We start from the raw sequence: 24422 nt of genomic DNA on the forward strand, positions 1-24422 counted from the left end.
AATTCTAGCATAGCTTTCCTCTGTCAAAAAATTTCTGCCTGTGACACCTTTGTTCACTGTGAAACAATTTGATCTTCGTGGGAGCTGCTGTGTTCTTTATAGTTAAAGCAGGTTTTATAGGTTGAATGTCCCCCAAACATCTGTTGATATCCAGGCCTCCAGTGTCTCACAGCGGGACCTTATTTGGATGCAAAGCCTTTGTAGAGTTAAAAGGCGGTTTGTAGAGTAGACTGGAATTCAGTGTTACCTACCTGTGTCCTTGTGAAAAGGGTGATTTGGACACATTACCGGGCATGCACCTAGGGACCTGATGCAGAGACCAGGCCCGTAAAGGCCAAGGGTTTGGGCAATGAGTCTACAATGCCAGCCAAGGAATGATGCCTCAGACACACGCAGAGAGGCGTGGGATCATCCGGGTCTGGTGTCTCCAGAGGCCCTCAGCCCTCTCTGCTCTCTGCTCTTGGGTCCAGGCTCCAGAGCTCCAAGAAAAGGAATTGCTGCTGATTTAAACCACCGAGTCTGTGGAACTTATTACAGGAGCTCCAGGAGATGGATGTGGCCAGCTACGGTGATTCCTTGTTTCAATCTTATTGTTATTATTGTGTGTGCCTGATTCGTGTGTTGGGGAGGTGTTTGTACTGTAGCACACTTGTGGAGTGAGTTCTCTCCTACCTTTATGTGGATTCTAGGGCTCAAACTGGGTCACATGGTATGTGCTGGCGCCTTTGCTGACCCAGTGAACTAACGCTTTCCTGGCTCAGCTACAGGTACAAATGTAAGCGGCCCGATGGCTGGACAGTTTTTGGTTGGAACGTGGCTCTCTGCGGCCTCTCTACGGCAGTTATATTATTTATCATCTAAGCAACCCCAGCATTTTAATTTGCTTGTAGCAAACCCGTGGAACCCCAGGAAATGTCCATGATGGCTCCAGTGTGCAGCATCCTCGTGTAGAAATAAGAGAGCAAGCAGCTTAGGGCTGGTGAGGTGGCTTTTTTTAAAGGTGCCTGCTGCCGACCAGATGGCCCGAGTTCAAGTCCCAGAACCCACGAGTGGAAGGAGAGAACTCCTGCAGGTTGTCCTGTGATCTCCACAGACGTGCTGTGGAGCGCACACCCACATACATATATACATGCACACATGTACACACATATACATACATACATATGCACACGTGTACATAAACACACTCACATACATATACATCTACATATATGTATACCTACACACATACATGTACACACATATACATACATACATATGCACACGTGTATATATACACACTCATATACATACACATCTTCATATATGTATACCTACACACATATATGTACACACACACATACACACACACAAAAAAAAATCAACAGAAGCCCACTCAGGGCTGGTCATCTTATAAGTTGGGATATTTGTTGTCAGATAACAAAAAATTTTTAAAAAATAGTATGTTGTATTTTTACTTTTTGGAAAGCTTTCATATATATGTAATTATGATCCTGTACAACCCTCCCAGTTAAAGTGTGTAACTGAATGGGCTGTCATGTGTTCACAGAGCCATGCAGTCACCACGCCATCAGTTGTAGAAAGTTCGCATCACCCCAAAAGGATAACCAGTCCTTGTCACTCTCCATCAATCTCAAACCCCGAGCCCTGGCAGCCCGCTTCCTGTCTCTAGGATTTGCCAAGTCGATACATTTTCCCAAAGTGAAACTATGTATTTTGTGACCTGTGTGTCTGTCTGCTTTAACATGTTTTCATGGTTCATCCATGTTGTAACATGAACCAGTACTGTGTTGCTTTTAGGGATGAATAATATTCTGAGAGTCTGCGGCCACGTTTTATCACCTGATAATCGCTGGAATAATGCCACTGTGAACTCAGGGCTTGCGAGTGTTTGCGACTCACCGACTCTTCCCCTTGGGTCTGTAGTAGGAGTTAAATCCCTAGGTCTCATGGTAACGTGGTGTTTAACCTTTGGAGGAAGTGCCAGAGTCTTCCAGAACGATTGCTCCAACATACATTCCCACCAGCAGTGCATGTGGGTCCGGTTTCCCATGTCCTCACCATCACCCAGATCCCTTTTGTCTGCCCAGTGGTCTGGCACGGCAGTTCTGTATTAAGTTTTTTTCCATGAAAGTTGTTGCTACATTGGTTACACATGTTACAAGGTAAAATAGCCTTACTTAGAGGCCAACAATCTAACGTCAACATCAGCACCTGTGCTTCCCTGTGTTACTTCTAGTCACTTCCTGAAGCTGTTTGTCCAGGTTAGAATAGCTGTTGTGGGTTTAATCCTGTGACTTCTGTTCTGCTGCTGATTCTGTACACAGAGCCCCGTGGTCCTTCCCACCATGGGGTCCAGGATTGAAAGGCTTGGGGCAGTGGCTAGCCCAGTACACCTAGCATGGATGCTCATCCTGAGTCATCCTAGACCAGTGGACAGGATATTTGCTCATGATTTCCCCAAGGGGTAGCTGCTGCTTCGTGGGTATGATAAACATCTTCTCGCCCTAGCCAGCGCGCAGTCAAGATCCATGAATCCATGCCCTCTTTGGAGAAAAGCTGAGTAGCTGTGAATTCCCCCATGAAGAACGCTCATTACCGAGCCAGAGATAAAGGCAGGTGGAAGGAACGAATGACTGGTCTGGGCGCCAGCCACCAAGGCTGCGTGGCGACCTGAGCGAGCTACTCGGGGCTCTCGGAACCCTGGTGGTAGTACTCAGTCACACAGTGAGATGTGAGATGCCCGGCTCGTGGTAGGCACTCAACAGATGTTCATTTTCTTCCTTAGACAGCTCCGCGGTGAGCGTCAGATATTTTTCTCCACGGATCGAGTCCAGCTTCAGACTGTGTGGCAGAACACAGGACTGATTGTATTGTTTAGATATCTTCTCTTTGCAGAGAAATAATAAGCTCTTGACAAAAACTTAGTGCCGGTGGAAATGGATACTGCAATTTGGTGGCTGCTGAGTGACACGTATTTGCTAAGCAGTTCGTCAGTCTTGAGAAAGCTCACCCAGGAGAGGGGAATTGGAAGACTCCTAAGAACAGTTTTAGCCTCTTTGCCAGGTATTTATTTGTTTAAAAAAAAAATCATCTTTGGAAGGTCCCAACCTAATTTTTTAAAATAAAATATTGACCAGCTTAAGAGTTCAGACTACCGTATATGAAACTGAAGTGTTAGTAGACAGGAAGGTGTTGGATCCTTTCTGAAGCCTCCTTGCCTTGATTTTTGTTTTGTTTTTTTAAAAGAAAACGCTGGTCTTTTGGTCACTGGGTCTTTTTTTAGCCCTGCAGGGAAGTCATAGTAACAGGCTTCATGTCTGATTGGGTTCCATGGCAACCAAGGGTTGTGGCTTTATTAAAAAAGAGAGTCGAGCATGCCAAGAAAGATAAAAATCAGGACATGGAAGACGTCCGAAGAAACGCGTGTGTCTTAAGGACCACACACCCTGGAATGGGAAAGATTTCCCGTGCGGTATCAGTCTTTGTTGTGAGCGTGAATCCCATGGTTACCACCGAGGTCACAGAGACAAGGGCCTCTTTCTTTAAAGCTCATTGGCATCTGTTGCTTTTTGCATTTTTTTTTTTTTTAAATCTCTCAATATGTTAAGAAAAATCAGAACAGTTCCGTAAAGAACCTAGCCAGAGAGGATTCTGGTTTCTAAGGTAGAAAGGGAATCGGTGGCATCCTTTGGGGGAACTGATCACAGCTGTAAGTTGTGTGACCGTGTGGGAGGGCCAATTAGAGGCAATTATAAGTGGATCTAGCTCTCCCTGAGTCAAAGCTGGCTCTGTGATTTCCAAGCTGGGGCTTGGGGGGTGGGCTGGGGGCGGGGTGGTTCTCATCCTTGCTCCTCAGTCAGAAATGCTGATTCCAGGCCGCCAGACACAGAGCCTGCGCGGGAGTTGCCATCAATTCGCAAGGGGCTGGCTGGCGGTCTCCAGACCCAGTGTGTGGCCAGCAGAACTGCTGGGCTGAAATGGTGAGGAGGCTGAGTCAGCTCCTGCCTCACCTGTATGCACCCTGCCAGGCTGCTGTTGCTCTCTCCTCAGGGTGCGGTCCGCCTCCCCCACCTCATCACCTCCCGCTGATACTGAAAGTGAAAGAAATGGGGGGTGGGGGGGGCAGTGAAAGGCCACAGTGTCATCCTGTCTCTTACCCTCTCAACACGTTCTGACATGCGCCCTTGAAGGCAGGCTTCATTAGTCACGTACCTACCGGCCGGCTGCCTCATGCTGAATCAGAACCTTCCCGGCTACCCGGACCCTGATGATTAAACGTAGCAGGTAGTATTGGTCCGTGAGGGAAGAATTAGCTCACCGCGCACGTCCCGGGTCTCCCAGCCCTAGTTAATCAGTCCTTGGGGAAATTATGTAACTCAGTCGGGGCCTGGTTCCTTTCTCACAATGGGTTTGACCTGGATTGATGCTTCCCAGACTTTCCCCGCTGGCGCATAACAACCTGGGCAACAGCTTAAGACACAGAACCTTATTAGAAATTCTGATTCATTGTCTGGGGTGGGGCAAGGAGGGGAAGGCCCCAGGTGATCTTACAAGTGGATGTTCTGGAAATACCACTCATCCAGCTCAATGATGTCAGACTGTAGTTGGAATTAAGAGAACAGGGGTAGAGAGAGCTTCCGGGAGAAGGGACGGATGCTCTTCTATACAGATTGCCCTTGGCCGGGATGAGGTGATGGCAGCCAGGCTCAGAAACAGGGCTCCCCGCTTTCCCAGCCGGGGCTCTCCTCCATGCGTGCCCCAAACCTGTCTAAGGAGCCAGAAGGGGCGTCGCCGATGAGAAGCCTGTCCGATTTGTCCACCTGGTGCACCCACCGAGGTCTGGAGCAGTGCAACCGTGAACACGTGTGTGCACACACACCCTCTGCTCGCTGCGGTGTTGGTTAGAAGTGTTCACACTTCCAGTGTGTGTGAGACAACGGCAGAGACAGCAGGATTCCCTGGGTGGGTGGGTGGGGGTTGGTTGAAAACAATGACTCTGAGCCCTAAAGATAACATAGGGCCAACCTGCCCAGAGCCTGGGCATCCATCTTTTTATTGTTTTTAACATGAAAGGTTTTTTTTTTTTGAGGGGGGGCAGTGTCTTTTTAAGATTTGAAACTAAACTATAAGAAACCAGTGCCCCTCCCCAGACCTCCTGAGTAAAACCAACTTCAAGTTCAGACGCACATGTTTAGCATGAGGAAGACCAAATTCGGCCACTTAAATGATGGATGTACAGGTAACAGCGCCAGGGCCTGAGAGAGCAGCCGGCTCATCTGAGAAGCTGCGTTTACTGATGCCATCATTACCTGCTGACGCAGACACATTTCGGTGTGTGTCTCCTCTGTCCTCTGTGTGCGCCTAGGTCTTGTGTTTCCTGCTGAGCAAAGATAAAATGACATCATTAAGTGAATCCTCTGAATTATGAAGGCTCGCCTTTTTCCCAAGGAGCTTAACTTAAAAAGTGTGAGTTCAGAGGTGCCAAGATGGCCTAGAGGTTGAAAGAGTACTGGCTGCTCTTCCAGGTGGACCCAGGTTCAATCCCCAGCACCTCCGTGGTGATGTAACCACCTGTAACCAGTTCCAAAGGATCCATCGCCCTCTTCTGGCCTCCACGGGCACTGCCTGCAAGTGGTATACACACACACACACACACACACACACACACACACACACACACACACACACAAACACCCATAAATGTAAAATAAAGCTAAAAAAAAAACCATTTTTAAGTGAAAGTTCATTGGAAACAATAAATTCCATAGTACCAAAGGTCTTGAGGTGAGAACTAAAGCCTCTGCCCCCACCCCACCCCGCATAGCGAGCTTATATTTGCTGTGCTTCTTCACAGACGCAGTCTCTGTGCAGACGCATCCGCCATGTATCCCGCTCTCCATTGGCATACACACTGTCCAAGTTCCTTTCGGGATGTGGCCGGACTTTGTTTTCCCTGTATTTGTTTGGACTTGCTATATTTCAAATCTCTGCCCTTTTTTCTGTAACCTCATAGGGATTAAAGCAATCTCGTGTGTGTGTGTGTGTGTGTGTGTGTGTGTGTGTGTGTGTGTGTGTGTGTGTGTGTGTGAAAGATCAAACCCAGGGCATTGTACATATTAGGAAAATACTGACCTACCAAGCTACAGCTTCCACACCGCCCCCCCCCACCGCCACCTGCTCCCCAACCCCCAACTGCCCACATAGATAGATGTATTACTAAAGTAAAAGTGTTTGGGCCGAGGATACGTACAAATCGTTGTCCTCCCAAAGGTGGTGCCATCTTTTTTTGTCTGTTTTATTGATTGATTTTTCAACTGGATCCCTATGTAGGGCTGACTGTCCTGGAATTCGCTATGTAGACCAGGCTGGCCTTGAACTCACAGAGATCCGCCTGCCTCTGCTTTCTGAGTGCTGGGATTAAAGGCGTGCGCCACCACCGCCTGGTGCTGATGCCATCTTTTATCTGCAGCCTGATCTCCTAGCTTGGATGCTGCCGAGGCAGGAAAATAGGTCCCTGTCTGTGACCTGAGACTTCTTCACCCAACGACCATCCCCCCCACTCCCACCCCCAACCCCGGCTTGAAAGAATGAAGTGAGCACTCGGTGAGAAAAAGAATTTAGACTATCCCTGCAGTGTTGTGAGGGAGAAGAGGAGAGAGAACAACCTCGAGGGACAGGACAGGTAGTTAGCTGAATTTACTGAGGGCTTGAGGTCATGAGGTCCCAGCGACCCTAGATCCTGAGTCCTGTTTAGTGGAACTGAACTTGGGCTGCTGGTGGACAGCGTGATGTTGGGGTTTCAGCGTACAGCTGCTCCTGGCTTCTGACGGGCTTTCATCCTGATAAACTCGACTTGAAAGTACCATCCACTGAAAATGTGTCTAATGCATCTGACCTGAGTGGAACCACACAGCCCGCTGCTGAGGAGTGCTCTGGCTCACTCTCGTGAACACATGACCGACAGGAAGCGGCCGCTTGCCGTCGCCACCAGGGCATTTCGAACCCTGCGTCACTAGCCCAGGAAAAGACTTGAGATTTGGAGATACGGTGTCTATTGACCACACATTACTTGCATACTATCGTAAAGTTTAAAATTTTCACGGTGATCCTCCCATGTCAGGTCAGGGGCCATCTATATAGTTTAGATGTGTTCATTTGAATTTAAAATTAAATTTGTATTGAAAATAAGCAGAATAAGCCCAGCCCCCTCAAAAAAAGCATGCTTTTCTTATGGACTGTTCTATTGACTTAACATTTCGTTTGAGGTGCGACCCATTTGCTAGCATTTATGATTTAGCACCTTTTAGACCCTGATTTGAACTAAGACAAAGAGAGAGACCATGCAATATTAACTCCAGGAGACACGCGTCTTCCTAAATATTACAGTGCAGTTACACGCGGACTAGACTTTATTATACTGGCAAAATTCTCTGTTTCTAAACCCCATTGCCCTTTCCTCTCCCCACCCTAAACAGTTAAATCAATACCTCTGAAACCACACAGCAATTTTGGAATCTTTGCATTTGTTATTTAATGTGAAAGGGCAGGAAACTCCTGGTTCCCTTGGCCCACCCTGGCCCGAGCCTTTCTTATGACCTGTGGCAATTCAAATATTTGAGAATCCGCGCGCGTACATGGAAGGTCAAAAGGGAATTAAAGATGGGGTGACTGACAGCGTGGGTTAGGAACTCAAATGGTAAAACAAAGCAATACATGATCGAGAAAGGGCAAGAGGAGTGTAGGAAATATCTTCTACCGGCTAGGATATTAGGTCCTTTTCTGAGCTCGTTAAAATCTCGAGAGAAAATTCCTTAGCTGAAAGCAGAGTCGTCTCGAGAAGGTGGATTCACTTGCCCAGGGTTTCACAGTTACAAGAGGCAGAGCTGGGGCCTGAGTGGTTCTGGCTAACCCTTGCAATCCATGCCCCCCCAGAGTAAAGGGCCCCAGGTACTAGTCCAGAGCACTCACCAAGACACCTGTGCTTAACCCTCTAGAAAACCTCAACCTCATCACGTCTGAAGCTGAACCCTCTCGCTCACGACCCTCTTGCCTACTGTGTGGATGACCTTAAGCCTCCAAGAGATTGGAACAGAAATGGTGTTCTCCTGTCTCTGCCCTCTACCCTCCCCACCCCCATCTCAGCTGCTGGCTTTTGATTCTACCTTTTCTTCCTAGAGGCAAATGCTGTCCCTGGAGCTGGGGTACCGTCCTCCAGTTTTGACCACCCCTGGCCTCTGCTCTGCTATACTAATGCGGCCTTGCATCCCCTCTACCCAAGCGTTTTCAATCCTGACTGCCAGGATTCCAGGCTGCCAGGGGCCTGGCAGATGAGCTCAGCTTGATTTAAGTGGAGGCATTCAGGGTCTGATCCCTGCCGGCCTCGGGCCTCCACGCTTCTCTTTCTCGGACCATGACTTCTCCCAATTTGTATCTCTCGGCTTGCGAATCTGGAACAACTTGAGACGAACAAGTCCGCCTTTCTGCTGCAGAAAGAAAAGAAGCCCAGCTCCTCCCCTTTGGCTTCCCTGGGGCTCCCTCAGCACCAAGTACGCCTGTCCTCTGACTTATCAGGGGCTGTCATTGTTCCTTCCTCTGTGGCCACGAGACAAGAAGTGGGCTGTATGTGGCCTCTGCCTCGCTGGTTGTGCCTGACACTCAGACGCCCGGAGCATCTGCCTTGGGAAGGGGTCAACAGAGGAAGGGGTCTCCTGACTGCACGTGGTCTGCACACCACTTCACTTTCCAGCCTCGGCCCTGAGTGGCCGCTTCACAGCTGGCTCTATGTGGTGTATGTGTGTTGTGTTGTGTTGTGTTGTGTGTGTGTGTGTGTGTGTGTGTGTGTGCGTTCTGCTACTTTACATTTGCTCTGCCAACCTGGATTTGTTGAACCGCGGTCTTTTCCTCGTGGGCACACAGGCGTACCAGCCAGGCTGCCTGGGAATTGTCCTGCCCTCCCAGAGTTGTGCGCTGGCAGGCCTCTGCCCCGGTGGGCCTCCCTGCCGAGGCAGTGTATGGCTTGGCCATCAGCACAAAGAGCCCATTTGTACAGCAGGGGGCTGAATCCATCCCATTATTGCTGACAGTTGTTCTGGGCACAGTACAGGGCGTGGAGTTTCCCCCGAGACAAACACAGGAATATCCAGAGATAGTGTGAGTTGATCTCCAAAGTCCAGGGTGAGTCATCAGTAGGTGCTGTGGAGAGTATCAGCCCGCCTGCGTGGTGCACAGTCGGCTGGCTGGCTGCTGCCGTGGGCACGATGGTGAGAGCCGCGCTGCTCTGCTCCCGTTTGTCCTGTGGTTGGTAAGTCTTTTAAAGCCCCTGCGTGCACATATGTATTGACTGGCCTTTTGTAATTAATATCCTGCGAGATGCTTGAAAGAAATACAAATTACTCTGTTCTAACTAGTTGTCTTTGCGCTTTCTCGAATCCCTCTCTGATTTCCCAAGTGGATTTCTTGGTCTTTAAATACCCAAACTCCTAGTAAGTTGCCAAATTCCTTCGCCATTCACCCTTTTGAGAAGTGTTAAGTTCGGGAAGAATGTGAAAGAGAGGGGTGGACACCAGGGGTCGAATGTGGGGGTTCCAATGTTCAAAAGACCCCCACCCTCACCTCCCTGCACTTGCCTGGTCTGACAGGCTCAGAGCTGGCAGCTAACTTCCCACTCTGACATGCCGTCTTCCCACAGTGTACATCCATCATTCCACTTTCCTTGGAGACTCAAACTTCCACATGACACCTCTGTGTCACCTCGGGCCACCACAGGCAAGAAGGGTGTGGCATGGCGGACACTGCCCTGTGGGTGGGTGGGGCAGCAGACTGGGGGGACGGAGTGCAGTGTGCCTTTGAGTCGGGGCTCCCTTGCCCATCCTGGGACGTCTCTGGTGGGATGTGGTGCACTCTGCAGAAGTACAGGGTCTGGGACATGCGCATCCTACCCTGGAGCTGCTGATGACGCAGGAAGTCAGCATTTATGTGGCTGTGTGTGGCTGTTGTGGAAGGCTTTAAAAAGTGGCCTTTTATTCATTAGATATTTCCATTTTTGTTTGTTTTTTTTTGTTTTTTGTTTTGGTTTTTCGAAACAGGGTTTCTCTGTGTAGCTTTGGAGCCTGTCCTGGATCTTGCTCTGTAGACCAGGTTGGCCTCAAACTCAAAGACATCTGCCTGGTGCTACCTCCCAAGTGCTGGGATTAAAGGCATGCACCACTGCCGCCCTGCTGGTTTTTTGTTTTTTAAGACAGGGTTTCTCTGTGTAGCCCTGGCTGTCCTGGAACTCCGCTCTGTAACGAGGCTGGCCTCAAATTTAGAGCTTGCCTCTGCCTCCTCAGTGCTGGGATTAAAGATATATGACACCACTGCCTGGTGATATTAAAATATTTAATTTTACTTCAGTCTTTTTTTTTTTCTGGTTGATACTTCTTCACAGGTTTATCTAGAATGTCTTTTTTTTTTTTTTTTTGGTGGAGCTTAGGATTGAACCCAGGGCCTTGCACTTGCTAGGCAAGCGCTCTACCACTGAGCTAAATCCTCAACCCCTAGAATGTCTTTTAAAAGGGTATGTTCTTGGTAGCCCTCCTCTGGTCTTTAGAAACCACAAGAACTGGGGTTGTCAGAGGGAGTTGGCAGGTTAGAGATGCTGACCTCTTAAATCTCGGACGTTAAATTTCTGTTATTTAGAAGGAAAAAAAACTGGAGGATCCAGTTGTGCCAGCAGAGTATCCCGTAGTCTCAGCATTGTGAGGGGCATGGTTCACAGAGCTTGGCGTGCAGGGTGTCAGTGGGAATGAAAGAGAAGTTGCCCCCCACATCATACTGCCTTTAAAACAGTTTCAGCTGCTACCCCCCCCCTACCCACCCACCCCCACCCCACCCCCCACCCCCGCTTCGTGCCAGGCTGCTCACAAAGATCCAGTGTGGCCTTATCCAGCCATTGATTGGTGGACAGGCCATTCTGGGGGTGCCCTGTCCGTGTTGGCACCCCTTCCCACCCTTACAACCCCTTCATTTTCTCTAACCAGCGTGGGGGTCGGTGGGTTAGTTATACTATGGGGGTTAGCCTTCGCCGTGGCCAGGGACTTTCTCCTGACCGTGTCCTTCGCTTGCCTGGGTGTGACCTGATAAGAACAACGATCAGAAAGTCAGGACTGCATGCAGAGCGGCCTAAGGGCCTTTAAATCCAGGTCATAGTTTACATTTTAATATTACACAGAGGTTAAGCTATAGCGGAGATAATCATAATTAAGTGAATTGAGCCTGTCTTAGGCGGGCAGTTACCATGCCTTCTTGTAGTTCCTGGGTTTTATGCAGATATGCCAAATCATGTGTGTATGTATGTATGTCACAGAAAGTAAAAGCAAAACCAGGAACGAAGTGGGGGAGGGGCCATGGAGGGAATATGCTCAGCCAGCGATCTATAGCATACGGATATGAAAAGGTCTTATGCTACACAATGCCGGATACGATGAAAACTCTTTTGCCTTGTAACTTTTTAAACGTTAAGGGGTGGGTATGGTGGCACACGCCTTTAATTCCAGCACTTGGGAGGCAGAGGAAGGTGGATCTATGTGGGTTCAAGACCAGCCTGATTACATAGTATGCTCTCTCGGCCATCTAGAGCTACATAATGAGACCCTGCCTCAAAAAAAATTTTTTTTTTCTTAAAATGAAAGTAAAGTTATAGGGACAGAGCATTAGGATTGGAAGTGACGTTATTTGCTCTATCACTTCACACAGTTTAGTACTTTCTTCCACAGTTTTTCTTTTTAAAATGACCAAAAAGTAGTAAATATTATGCAGAAGAAATATTGCACTAAGGAAAAAGGAGGTGGAATGCCCAAGAGCCAATGCCAGTTACAGACGTGACCTGTGACTCGCCTTGACCGGGTGATCATTTCACAGCCCTCCCAGCCCTGAGATGCCAGCCCTGTCTTAAGATTTCTGTTAATCATTATCCCACCTTACCTCATCCTTTTTACCACCTTTATGTTTATACTATGGGGAGCTGGCATCTGACCTTTATAAAGCTTCACTCTGAATATGTTCCTGTTTGCTTGCTTTGGTTTGTTTGTTTGGGTTTGGTGTGTGTGGGGGTATTGTTTTTTGTTTTGTTTTTTTGGAAGAATTTCACTAGGTAGCTGCAATGGCCAGGCTCTCACTGTGTAGCTCAGGCTACCTCGAACTGATGATGCTCCAGCCTCAGCGTCACCTGTCCCTGGGTGTGTTCTTCTTTAACCTGCTTTATCTCACACTCAGTCTTCTAAATTAGCACAGCTCTAGCCCGCGTGACTCCACTGTGCACGCGCGTCTGTATGAGCGTGAATGTACACTCCCCTCGCCAAGGCCTTTGGGTTATCTCTGCAATTTTTCTTGTTTTTTCCTGGGGTTTGCTTTTGTGACTGATGCTGTTGTGAGTACTTTTTAGTGTACTCTCCTGTCTGAGCAGTGAGGTTTCTGGATCTTCAAGGCATGTGCATGTTCAAATGCCAGCTTTCAATATTTTAGGAATCAATTCTATGTAAACATGTCCACTTTGTCTTAATCTGATTTTAGCACTGCTTCCTTTCAAAGCTCTGTTCTGTTTTGGCTTCTGAGAAAGTAGCTTCAACCTTAAGGATATGGCTTTATTGTTTTTTTTTTTTTTTTTTTTTGGTTTTTCGAGACAGGGTTTCTCTGCATAGCTTTGCGCCTTTCCTGGAGCTCACTTGGTAGCCCAGGCTGGCCTCGAACTCACAGAGATCCACCTGGCTCTGCCTCCCGAGTGCTGGGATTAAAGGCGTGCGCCACCACCGCCCGGCTGGCTTTATTGTTTTTTTTGGTCGTTATTGTTGCAGAAACCATTTTTGAAAGTCCAGACGAAACGTTAAAGACTAGGAATCACGAACAAAACAGTTGAGCCCTCAGAAGTTGCATGAGCTCTGTGTAACCAGTCTGTCTCTTTAGCCATCCCAAGATAAGTGACACTGTCCTGTGTCATGACACCAGGGATGGCTGGGGGATGGGAGGGTGGGGATGGCTAGCTTCTGAGAAATGCTTCACTGTGTGGTACTGTCGTTATACAAACATCACGAAATATACTTACCTAAGTGGCGGCGGTCCAGCCTGCTCCAAAGCTAGAGTGCAAGGCTCAGCCTTTTGCTCCTGAGTACAAACCCGAATGCGTATCACTGTGCTGAAGACCGTGAGCAGCTGTAACATAAGCAGGGTTTGTGTGTATGCTTCTAAACACGGAGAAAACAATAAAATACCAAGGATTTTGCTTTAATGGTGCACCTGTGTAGAGCACTTAACCGTGAATGGCGCTTCCAGGACTGACGCCTCCCTGCGTGACTCAGTGGGTGACTCAGTGGTGAGGGACTGTGAGGGCCTGGGGCGTTCATGGATAGTCCTATAGATGCTATCTTTAGAGACCGGACTCTTGGGCACCACTAAATGTACAAAACAACAACAACATTTTTCTTCAATAGTAAACTGATCTTAATATCACTTTTTATTTTCTAAAAATCTTTAAGTTCTTCAACTTTGTGGCTTTTTCAATAACAGTTAGACATCGTCTAGCTACACCAGTTCAAAGAGACGTCTAGTTACACCAGTGATTCTCAAGCTTCCTAATGCTGAGACCCCTTAACACAGTTCCTCATGTTGTGGCGACCCCCCCCCAACCATAAAATTATCTTCGTTGCTACTTCATAACTGTCATTTTTCTACTGCTATGAATCACAATGTAAATACCTGATATGCAGGGTGTCTGATATCTGACCCCAAGGAGGTCGTGACCCCCAGGATGAGAATCACTGAGCCATATAAAAAAATACTTTCTTACTCTGTAAGCTTTCTTCTGTTTTAAAATGTTTCATTTTTTATACTCTTTGAACTTTAAAAAGACAAAGAAAAAACAAAACAAACAAAAAAAGCTGAGGCTGAAACATACACATTCACCTAGGGCCTTCCCATGATGGAGGTTATCCACACTGGTGACTTCTCCCACGTCCTGTCCTACCAGACAAGGTCTTCAGGAGCAGTAAATCACATGGAGCCACCTGACGGTGACAGTGGCCTCCTGAAGGACCGGCTTGGTACTGTCTCAACAGTTAACTGTTTTGCTTTTCATGACCTGTAGAAGGAGGGTAAGATAAAGCAATGATAGAAAGTACCCTGAGAACCTACACCAGGACATGATCCTTTATTTCCAAGTGACACTGTCACGTGTCATGATGCCAGGGCTGGCTGGCTGGGGGAGTGGGGGGTGGGGAGGTTAGGTTCTGAGAAATGCTTCACTATGTGGTGATGTCGTTATGCAAACATGAGATACACTTACATAAGTACGTGTCACACTTTTCTATGGCTGCTAGTGAAGTGGGTTTGTTTACATGGGTGTCGCCCAGACACATGAGTAATGGGTTGTTCTGTGATACTAACACAGCTATGATGTCACCAGGTGAGAGTTTTTTTTTCCTCCAGCTTCATTATGGCCTGATAGGACTCATGCATACTGCATGCAGACAGAACCCCATACACGAGATAAACATAAGTAAAACCTTTAAAAAAAGAAAAAGAGAAAGAAAAAGTCTTTAGAGAGGGTCTTGCACACGTTAATGAAGTTTCTTGCGTATTTGCCTGTTAGTCTCACTTGAAAGCAGAGGCACTATGGACTTTGTTTTAAAATATAAAACTAAGCCAGGGGGTGGTGGCGCTCGCCTTTAATCCCAGCACTTGGGAGGCAGAGCCAGGTGGATCTCTGTGAGTTTGAGGCCAGCCTGGGCTACAGAGTGAGTTCCAGGAAGGTACTAAATCTACACAGAGAAACCCTGTCTCGAAAACCATATATATATATATAAACAATAGCAAGAAGGAATGTCAATTACCCCACAGGTAGCATTCTTAGGTTATCCTTCTAGAAAACCCCGTGCACATGCAGTACACTTGTACTCCTCTACAATAGCCCGCTCCACCCCCTCCTGAAGCGCAGATGGAGATACACCAGAGGCATAACTCAGCATCTTGCCTTTCCCTCTTCACAGTTTGCCTTGGACAGCTTCCCATGGTCGGCATTCAGCTCCGTTTCCATTTCAGTCACCGCATCATCTTCTGGTGCAGCGTATTTTTTTTTTTTTTTTTTTGAAGTGGTTCACTGTTGATGGTTGTCTGTGCCGTTTCCAAAACTGGAAGCGGGTGGTGGTGGTGGCGGCGGCGGCAGAGGTGGAATGAGACTGTGGTAGTAGAAGCACTAGCGAGGGATTGGAAAAGAGGCAAAGACTTACACACGCCTTCACTTTTATTCCTCGTCTTCACATCGTTTAGAGCTGTTTGGTTTTTTTTTTTTTTTTTTTTTTTTTTTTTTGTTGTTGTTGGTTTTTCGAGACAGGGTTTCTCTGCGTTGTTTTGGTGCTTGTCCTGGCTCTTGCTCTGTAGACCAGGCTAGTCTCGAACCCACAGAGATCCACCTGGCTCTGCCTCCCGATGAGCTGTTTGTTTTAAAAATGATGTGGACACTCAAAGGAGCTAGATATCTGGGCCTGGTAATTCCAGTTACTTAGGAAACTGAGGCAGGAAAATTACAAGTTTAAAGGTCAACCTAGATTTCAGAGTGAGTTCAAGACCAGCCTGGACAATTTGATCTCCAAATAAAAGTAAAGCCAGGCAGTGGTGGCGCAGGCCTTTGATCCCAGCACTCAGGAGGCAGAGGCAGGCGGATCTCTGAGTTTGAAGACAGCCTGGTCTACAGAAGAAGTTCAGGACAGCCAGTACTACAGAGAGAAACCCTGTCTCCAAAAAATAAAGTAAATCAATCAATCAATCAATCAATCAATAATAAAGAGAAAGGGCTGAGAGCTGAGTGTGGCTCATTGGTGGAGTTCTTGCTTACATGCTCAAGGCCCCACATTCAATCCTCCATACTTCCCCAAAGAGAGGGGGTGGGCAGAATATTTTTCCCTTCTCCTCATGGTGGTCATGATTGTGGAGAAGAAAAGTGTGATGTGTAGCTAAAAAAAAAACAAAAAAAAAAAAACGTGAAGAGTGGAATTGTGTTTACAGCCTAGCAGCTAGAGATTTGGGCGTTCTAATTGTCTTCTCCCTGGGCTGTAGTGGCGACATCCCTGTGGCCACTGAACTATTTGCTGTAACCTCATTACCAGCCTTTTCTTGTGATCTCTCTGGACATGGGAGATTCCCTGATGTGGAGCTTAGCCTTGCCTTAGCGTGTCTGCAAACATCCCCGCACGGAGGAGACCCTAAGGGAAGGCGTGGTGGGGCTGCGTGTCTGCATGGGCCTCCAAACAAAGGCGAAGGAAGAGATGAAAGGGATCCAGGCAGGCGCACTGAGCCTGGACAAGGTTCACTGGGTCAGGCTGTTTGCTCTGGGAAAGAGGGAGAAAGTACAGAATGTATTCAAAGACGGGGTTGGGTCAGGGCATGGAAGCCTTTAAAGTCCAACTTGAGGAAGTTGAACTCCATCCCGAAGACAGTGTGTGACCGTTGAAAGGAGTAGCCTGGGGACACCTGAGTAAAGACCATGGCAGAAATCCAGCATGCAGTAGAAGAGATTTGAGCTAGACATGTAAAGAAGGGTGAGCGAGCTGAACGAAGGTAAGGGAAAAGAACGTGGTGGGTGTGGTGGTCGAGGGGAGATTAGCCCCAAAGACTGGGGGGAACTGTTAGTTCCATAGCATGACGCTGAGAATAGATGGGTCAGATCTTGAGATAATCATATCTGGGTCGGGGCAAGAACAGTTGGAAAGATTTATTGACATTGTTGGTGAAAGATGCTGGGTGAATGGAAAATTGATGATTGTACCCAAACCTGCTTGTCACTTAGTTCTTGCCTAATTATGCACTAATTAGTCACTTTGCCTCTGTTTATGAATATTAAGTTAGTTCCTTTGAAGGATGGACCCCATAATGTGAAATAAGCATGCCCTTGTCTCTGATTACATGTGATTGAACACTTGGAGTCAGTCCTGTGATATGAAGTATGTGTTCACCAATTGTCATGTTCATGGTTACCCAGGATGGAAAACAGTCAAGCCAGGTGTCTTTGTCAGAGGATTGAAGTGTTTACAGGCATATCAACAATGGCCTTAATAATAAAACAAGTGTGACAATATGTGGGCATCAGAGCCACTGAAATAAAGAGACCAAAGCAGTGAGGGCGTCAGAGCCACTGAAATATAGAGGCCAAAGAAACGTTAGTTAATCAGTTTCAGGCTAATATCTCAGGCTGAATGAGGTTTCAAAATGTTCTTGGTTGATGAATATCAAACAGATGGTCCTCTAACATTTTGAAATGCTGAATAAAGTAGGTGGACTGAGCTGAATTAATGAAGCATTACCATATTGTAGATAAAGTGACATTGTTCAAAGCCTTGGAGTCAAGTTCATCAGCTTTCCCAAGGCCAAAGAAAGAAGAAGAAGAAGAAGAAGAAGAAGAAGAAGGAGAAGGAGAAGGAGAAGGAGAAGGAGAAGGAGAAGGAGAAGGAGAAGGAGAAGGAGAAGGAGAAGGAGAAGGAGAAGGAGAAGGAGAAGAAGAAGAAGAACCTACCGTTCAAATATCTTAAGGAACCAGCATGGATAAAAGTCTATTAAGAAGCCTATTTAACCCTTTGGGCATACAGTCAGTAAGTTTTCAAGCCATGGTTCTGAACACAGGCAGTTCTGTGATAAGCTCAAAGCAGGTGCCCCGTCTGAGTTCTCACGGTCTTGGGGGCGGGGCAGGGGGAGTGAGAGCTCTAAGTGGGGTACCAGACACATGATTTGATCCACCGTCCTCGTCGAGGAAGAACGTTATCTGGCATTGGAACTCCCGAGCCGCCTCCCCAGCCAGTGCCTTAGGTGGTGGTGGGTTTTCCTTGATGCTGTACTAAAAATGCCTGGAACAGAGCAGCTCACTTGTCAGGGGGACGGTCCATCGTGGCAGCAGGCGGGAAGGAGAGAGCGATAAGTCCATTGCTCAGCTCGCAGGCCAGGACGTACACCCACTTTTAGAGTGGGTCTCCCACATCGATTAACTTAATTAATTAACCCCAGAGGCCAGCCTGATCCCTCCAGGTGTGCCTGAAGCTTGTCTCCTGGGTGGCTTCAGATCCTGCTCAGGTAACAGTAGCCATCACATCTCCCCCATAAGAGACTCTCCCCCCCCCCCTTTAGTAATCTAATCAGGGTTTGTTGGTTTTTCTGGACAGAACTTTTGTCTTAGTACCTAGTTGGTTGAGGAAATAGGTGACCACAGTGTTACCATGCTGATAAACTGTGTAGGGAATGTAGGATGTGATATGCCACGGGATTCTTTTTTTGTAGCCCATAAGGAAATGGCCTGTTCCCTCCAGAGAATCTTCTTTAACTCCTGCCTTTTCTTTTTGGTCTGAAAACAGCGTCTTTGTAATCTGTCCGTCCCCCGATGGAAAGAACCACGGCTACCGAAGATAACTTGAGTTTGTCTAGTATTGATAAAGGTCTCCAGGGGAGAAATTGGTGGAAATGCTCTAAACTACCAGCTGTGCATTTTAGAAGCAAAATGATTGGTTGTCTATCACGTGATAGATAATATTCTCTTAGATAAGAACTTAGCTAGCCTTAGCTTCAAGTGTGTGTGTGTGTGTGTGTGTGTGTGTGTGTGTATGTGTGTGTGTGTGTGCATGTATGAATGAGTGTGTGTGTAAGTGTGTGGGTGCTGTGTGGGTGCTGTGTATGAGAGAGTGTCTGTGTAAGTATGTGTGTGTGGTGTATGTGTGGGTAAGTGTGTGTGTGTGTGTTGTGTGTGAGAGTGTGTCTGTGTGTAAGTATGTGTGTGATGGGATATATGTGTAAGTGTGTGTGTATATGTGTGATGTGGTGTGTGTGTATGTGTCTCTGTGTGTGTGTGTATATATATTTTAATAGTAGGTCTAGTTACACGATCCCTGACTCCCAGACACAAGCCTACTTAGCCGTGGTATGCAGTAACACATAAATATTGACTAAGTCAGACACATCTGTTCTTGTGCGGTCTTCTGTGACCTCACAGCACATGAACCAAACATGAAACCCCTGAAATACAGTCTAGTCACAGCTCTGGAACTTAGTGCACTTAGTAAGACAGTAGACCCATGTGGTTCTCAACCTGTGGGTCGCAGCCCCTGGGGGGTGTCAAACAACGTTTTCACAAGGGCTGCCTAAGACCATCTACATATCAGATATTTACATTACAATTCATAACAGTAGCAAAATGACAGTTATGAAAGTAGCAGTAAAAATTATTTTATGGGGGGCTGGAGAGATGGCTCAGCAGTTAAGAGCACTGGATGCTCTTCCAGAGGTCCTGAGTTCATCTCCTAGCACCCACACGGTGGCTCCCAACCATCTGTAGTGGGATCTGATGCCCCTCTTCTTTCATAAAGGCATACATGCAGGCAGAGCACTCAGATAAATCAAATAAATAATTTTATAGTTGGGGGGGTGTCACCATAATATGAAGAACTGTATTAAGGGGTCACAGCATTAGGAAGGTTGAGAACCCTGACACCAGAGGCTGAGCATCGTAGTGTACCTGCAGTCCCAGCAAACAGGAGCTGGTGCAAAGTCCCTCGTTCAAGGCCAGCCTGGGCAACACAGGGCGACTGGTCTCAAAAAAGGTTTTTAGTTGGGTCGTGGTGGCCGCACACGCCTTTAATCCCAGCACTCTGGAGGCAGAGGCAGACGGATCTCTGTGAGTTGAAGGCCAGCCTGGTCTACAGAGTGAGTTCCAGGACAGCCAGAGCTATACAGAGAAAAACAAAAAAAACAAGCAAACAAACAAAACAAACAAACAAAAAACTGAAACCAAAACATAAGAGTAAAAATAAATCACAACTTTTTTTTTTTGCCTCATCTTGCATTCATACCCACAGAATGACCCATTGGTCAACTCAGCTTTAAATACCTTAAGTAATCTTTTGTTTCCTAAACATTGCACTTGGTAATAGACTTCACATATGTGGTGTTCTCCAGGTAGACTGTCTTTAGACTGTCTTAGCTGGGTTCTTTCCTTGCTTTTGGTTTGAGGATTTTTTTTTTCTTTTCCTTTTGAAACTACCTTCAAGCTTACGGCAATCCTCCTGCCTCGACTTCCTGAGGGTTAGGATGACAGCTGTGAGCTGCCGCACGCATCTGGGTAGGTTTTCAAGCCTCCGCCCCCAGGTCCATATCAGGTGTCTCGTTCCCAGGGCCTCCCTGAGTCATCGGGCTTCCTCACAGCTTCCTCTTTGTCCCGTTCTCTGTAACACGTACTGCATTCTCCTACACACATGTAACTCATGTGCCTCTCCACCCAAATGGCGGACACTCCCAGGGCCAAGCTTATCAGGTCCCTCTCCGTCTGTGACTTCAGAGCTCGTAGCATACTGCCTGGCTCACGAAGCAGATGGGGAGAGAAGGGGAGGGGGGGGGAGGGCATTTTCCAAATAGAAATTCTGAATTTGGGTGGGCTGGTTTGGAACCTAACTTAATCAATTCTGTCAGCTATCATAGAAACAATGCGGTCTGTGTACGTGAGCCCTAATTGTACTCTGTGTACTTTTCAGTTAAATCCAGCCTCTTGGAGAAACATTGGCTCTCTAAGTAACCATTATGTAATGAGGCAAGACATCAGCCCAGTGTATGTCAACGTGGTATTTAGGGATTGCTGTGTTTCGGAATTTAAAAATGAAGCATTTCCATGTCCAAATCAGATGCAACTCATTTACCCCCCAGATATTAGTGCCTAGCTGTAGACCTTATCCACTTCCGTTACTTTTGCTTTATACTTTATGTTCTGTTTACGTGCACATGCGTGTATACACACACACACACACACACACACACACACACACACACACACATATCAGATAGCATCACAGGAGTGCTGGAAATTAAAATGCAGTACACATTTGCAGACTAATTAATGGTCTTACTGTAAAATGATGATTTTGACAGCTCTTGGGTTTTTATGGTCTTGTTTTTTTTTAACCTCTTATATTACTTTTTTTGAGATATAACTTACAGTAACTCGCATACATCTTAGATGTATGGTTGGATGATTCCTACCCTGGGTGGAGTAACTGTCCTCTGGGTCGGTATTGTTGGTGGCCTGGTGCTCCTCAGCGCCCCCTTCTGGTGACTCACTCTCCCAAATTCTGCAAGGGTAACCACTGTGCTAGTCTCAGCATGAATGTTTTATGCTTTTTTAAAAAAAAGTATTATATGCAGGAGCTTCCTCTACAACAGTGGTCCTCATCTCTCCCAATGCTGCGACCCTTTAATACAGTTCCTCTTGTTGTGGTGACCCCCAGCCATAAAATTATTTCCACCGCTACTTCATAACTGATGTTGCTACTGTTATGAATGGCAATGTAAGTATCTGAGATGCAGATGGTCCTCGGGGACCCTTGTGAAAGGGTCTTTTAACTGCCAAAGGGGTGGAGACCCACAGGTTGAGAACTGCTGCTCTGTGGTATTATGTATCAGCACTCATTTGCTCCTTTGCCTTTAAACCACTTGTGTGGGTTTCATTTTGGCCACACGGATGCTGCAGAAGGACACATATGCAACTTGCTAATAACTCAATGTATTTAATAAGACCCTTGCTATTGGGTGTCAGTCCAGGACTGCTGAGTGGGAGCCTGCAGAGACCTTGCGGGCGGTAGAGTTCAGCCACCCAGCTCCCCCACACAAGGGTCCCAAGGCCTGAAGTTAGCTCCCGCACAGACGGCTATTCCACCTGGGTCCGATGTCTTCCCGAGGTAACGGTGTGGTGTCATAGTTCATGTGGTAGTCTGTGGAGGACTGTATTGACCACTTTGCCCACTGTGGTGATGAAAGCAACTTTAGTGCAGCTCCTGGTTTGAGAGGGTGTTCAGTCCATCGTGGCAGGGAGGCACGGCAGTGAGGCAGTGGTCTGAGTGTGAGGTCACTGCGCCTCACATTTTGAGAGACAGGAAGCACAGAGTTGAGCTGGAAGCAGGACCAGGCTATAACCCGCAGAGGCTCCTTAATTTGCCATATAGGGGCTGGAGAGATGGCTCCGTGGTTAAGAGCACTGGCTGCTCTTCCAGAGGACCCAGGTTCAATCCCCAGCACCCACATGGCAGCTCACAACTGTCTGTAACTCCAGTTCCAGGGGATCCGACACCCTCACACAGACACACATGCAGACAAAACACCAGTGCACATAAAATGAAAATAAATAAATTAAAAAAAAACTTTTGCCATACACACCAGCTAAGCCTCATCTCCCCACGTCCTTAAATTGTGCCACCATCTAGGGAGCCGCCATTCAGCTCCTGTGTCTCTGGAGTACACTCCAGTCCCAAACCATGACAAGAGCCCTGGTCAACAGGAACACAATACTGCCCGAACTTGACAGTGTTGACTCTTACTTGGCAAGAGTTTTAGTTATCTAGAGGCTTCGGTCTCTCATCTAGAACACATGCACCTCCCTCTCAGCATCAGTGAAATGAAAGGTAACTGACTCTGTCTGAGAAACCGGTCATTAAAGAAGGGGGAACACTTAACTAATTCCTGTGTTTTTGTAGCATTTTTAGTTTCAAGGTATTATCTTGAATGTTTTGTGTTCTTGAATATGATCCTTTCTAAGTTCTGATTAAACACACACACACACACACACACACACACACACACACACACACACACACAAACCAAAAACCACAGAATTATTCTTAGGATGGGAAGTCTTAGAATAAATTCTGTTTCTGTGGTCTCTGCATGTAAAAACAAACAAATCCTTAATCTCAAACCTTCCTGCCCGGGCAGCAGTGAGTCACAGAAAGTTTCATAGAAAGAATTCTGAAGGGGAGAGATTGGTGGATTTATAGCAAAGGGAAATCAATCCTTTGTTGACCCACTGGCCAGGGAGTAACCACAGCGCATTCTTCAGAGTGTTAGGGTCTCTTTAGATATACTTAGCCGGGGCTGGAGAGATCGTTCAGTGGTTAAGAGCCTTGGCTGCTGTTCCAGAGATTCCTGGTTCAATTCCCAACACCCACATGGCAGCTCACAGCTGTCTGTAACTCCAGTTCCAGGGGATCTGACATCCTGACACAGGCATACATTCAGCTCAAACACATGAAATAACAATAAGTAAAATAGATATAGTTAGCAAACTGGGGTGGGGTGGGAGAGCTTGTCTTTTTCCAATTATAAAGCACTTTCATGCAGGAGTCAAACCATCAGTTGGTCGTGGAATTAATGGAATGAATAGCAAGTAGTATTTTATATTTTCACGTGGAAAAGCGGGAGTTACATCAGAGCAGATACTCATCTACTTACCCCAAGTCAATAGTTGCAAATTTCATACTTGTGTGTTTGTGTGCATCTATGTTTGTGTGTGCGCTCATGTGGGGTGTATGTACGTGTGTTGGCAACGGTAGCAGTGGGGTGTTCTTATTATTGCCCTTAGCTTTGGACATTAACACATAAAGTTTCTACCTTCCAAGAGTGCATTGGGTTTAGTATGTAGTAACCAACATTTTCAGCCCTTACTCTGTCCAAGGCCAGTTAAAGCATTCACGAGCACCGCTCAAAACGACCTTCCAGTTACCCTGTGGCATAGACACACTGTCCTCATTTTACACATAGGAGATCAGGCACACAGAGAAATCACTGATACAAAGTAACACAACATGGCAAAACTGCAGCTTGAATCAAACTGGTTTGGGTCAGAAATCTGTGCCTCACGCCCTCGCTTATGCCCCAACCTGGTCATTGACCTCTCCGTAGGACACATGGCTATGATAATCCCAAGAAACCTGAGCTGCCTGCGAGCTGCATGCGCTGTGAGTTGGCCCGGGCAGGCTGCTTCCCCTGTTTTGGAAACACAGTCCAACCCAAATACAGACTTGGATTTTAAGATGGGTCATGATAGGGTGTTTATCTTCAAAACCGCAATTCACCATGCCTTTTATTTCTTTGCCGATCCTCTTCTCCCGGATTATAAAGTGTTCCTAGAGCACTCGCCTCCCTCTGGAACAAGAGTCTCTGGTATCTTTAATCTGCAGTGACAGTGGGAGCAGGAAGCCTGTGCTCATCTGCAGCTGATGGAGAGCATGTAGTGACTGTGGAAGTTCCTGTCTGAACTCAGCCAGTGGAGGGAGTTCCTGCCTGGCGCTGACAGTCATTATCGGCGGCTTTTAGCAGAAGTCACCTGCGTTTTTTCATTAGGCAAGATATCTTGGGGTTTAAGCTAGCTTCCCTTGTAAATATCAGATCGAAAACAGAGCCAGTAATTGCCTCATGGCACCGAGGACGATCTTAACTGAGGCGGGCTGTGTTTACGTATGTGCCCAGCCAGGGGCTCAGCACAGGCCCTGGCTGTCAGCGACCGTGGTCAGAGCCAGGCAGATCCGGACTGCAACCACGATTCTGCCACTTGCCACCTTGCTAACTCCACACGAGCCCCGGTCACTCTCTCCACC

General features: G+C 47.1%; 1 protein-coding gene across 9 annotated transcripts in view; it reads left to right on the forward strand.

The window, feature by feature from the left end:
* The window catches only part of Tmcc3 (transmembrane and coiled-coil domain family 3), a 286150-nt gene that overhangs the window by 232769 nt on the left and 28959 nt on the right, over nucleotides 1-24422 (forward strand). Inside the window, exon 1 of one of the 9 annotated variants that reach the window (XM_042263656.2) lies at nucleotides 8943-9304. The exons of 7 other annotated variants lie outside the window; for them this stretch is intronic. The gene's annotated coding sequence lies outside the window, so the exon portion shown is untranslated. Of the gene's footprint in view, nucleotides 1-8942; nucleotides 9305-16025; nucleotides 16588-24422 lie in introns of those variants that run through there. One more of the 9 variants, XM_076554644.1, reaches the window with a different exon arrangement.

Source organism: Peromyscus maniculatus, chromosome 18, assembly GCF_049852395.1.
Source record: "Peromyscus maniculatus bairdii isolate BWxNUB_F1_BW_parent chromosome 18, HU_Pman_BW_mat_3.1, whole genome shotgun sequence".
Taxonomy (NCBI): domain Eukaryota; kingdom Metazoa; phylum Chordata; class Mammalia; order Rodentia; family Cricetidae; genus Peromyscus; species Peromyscus maniculatus.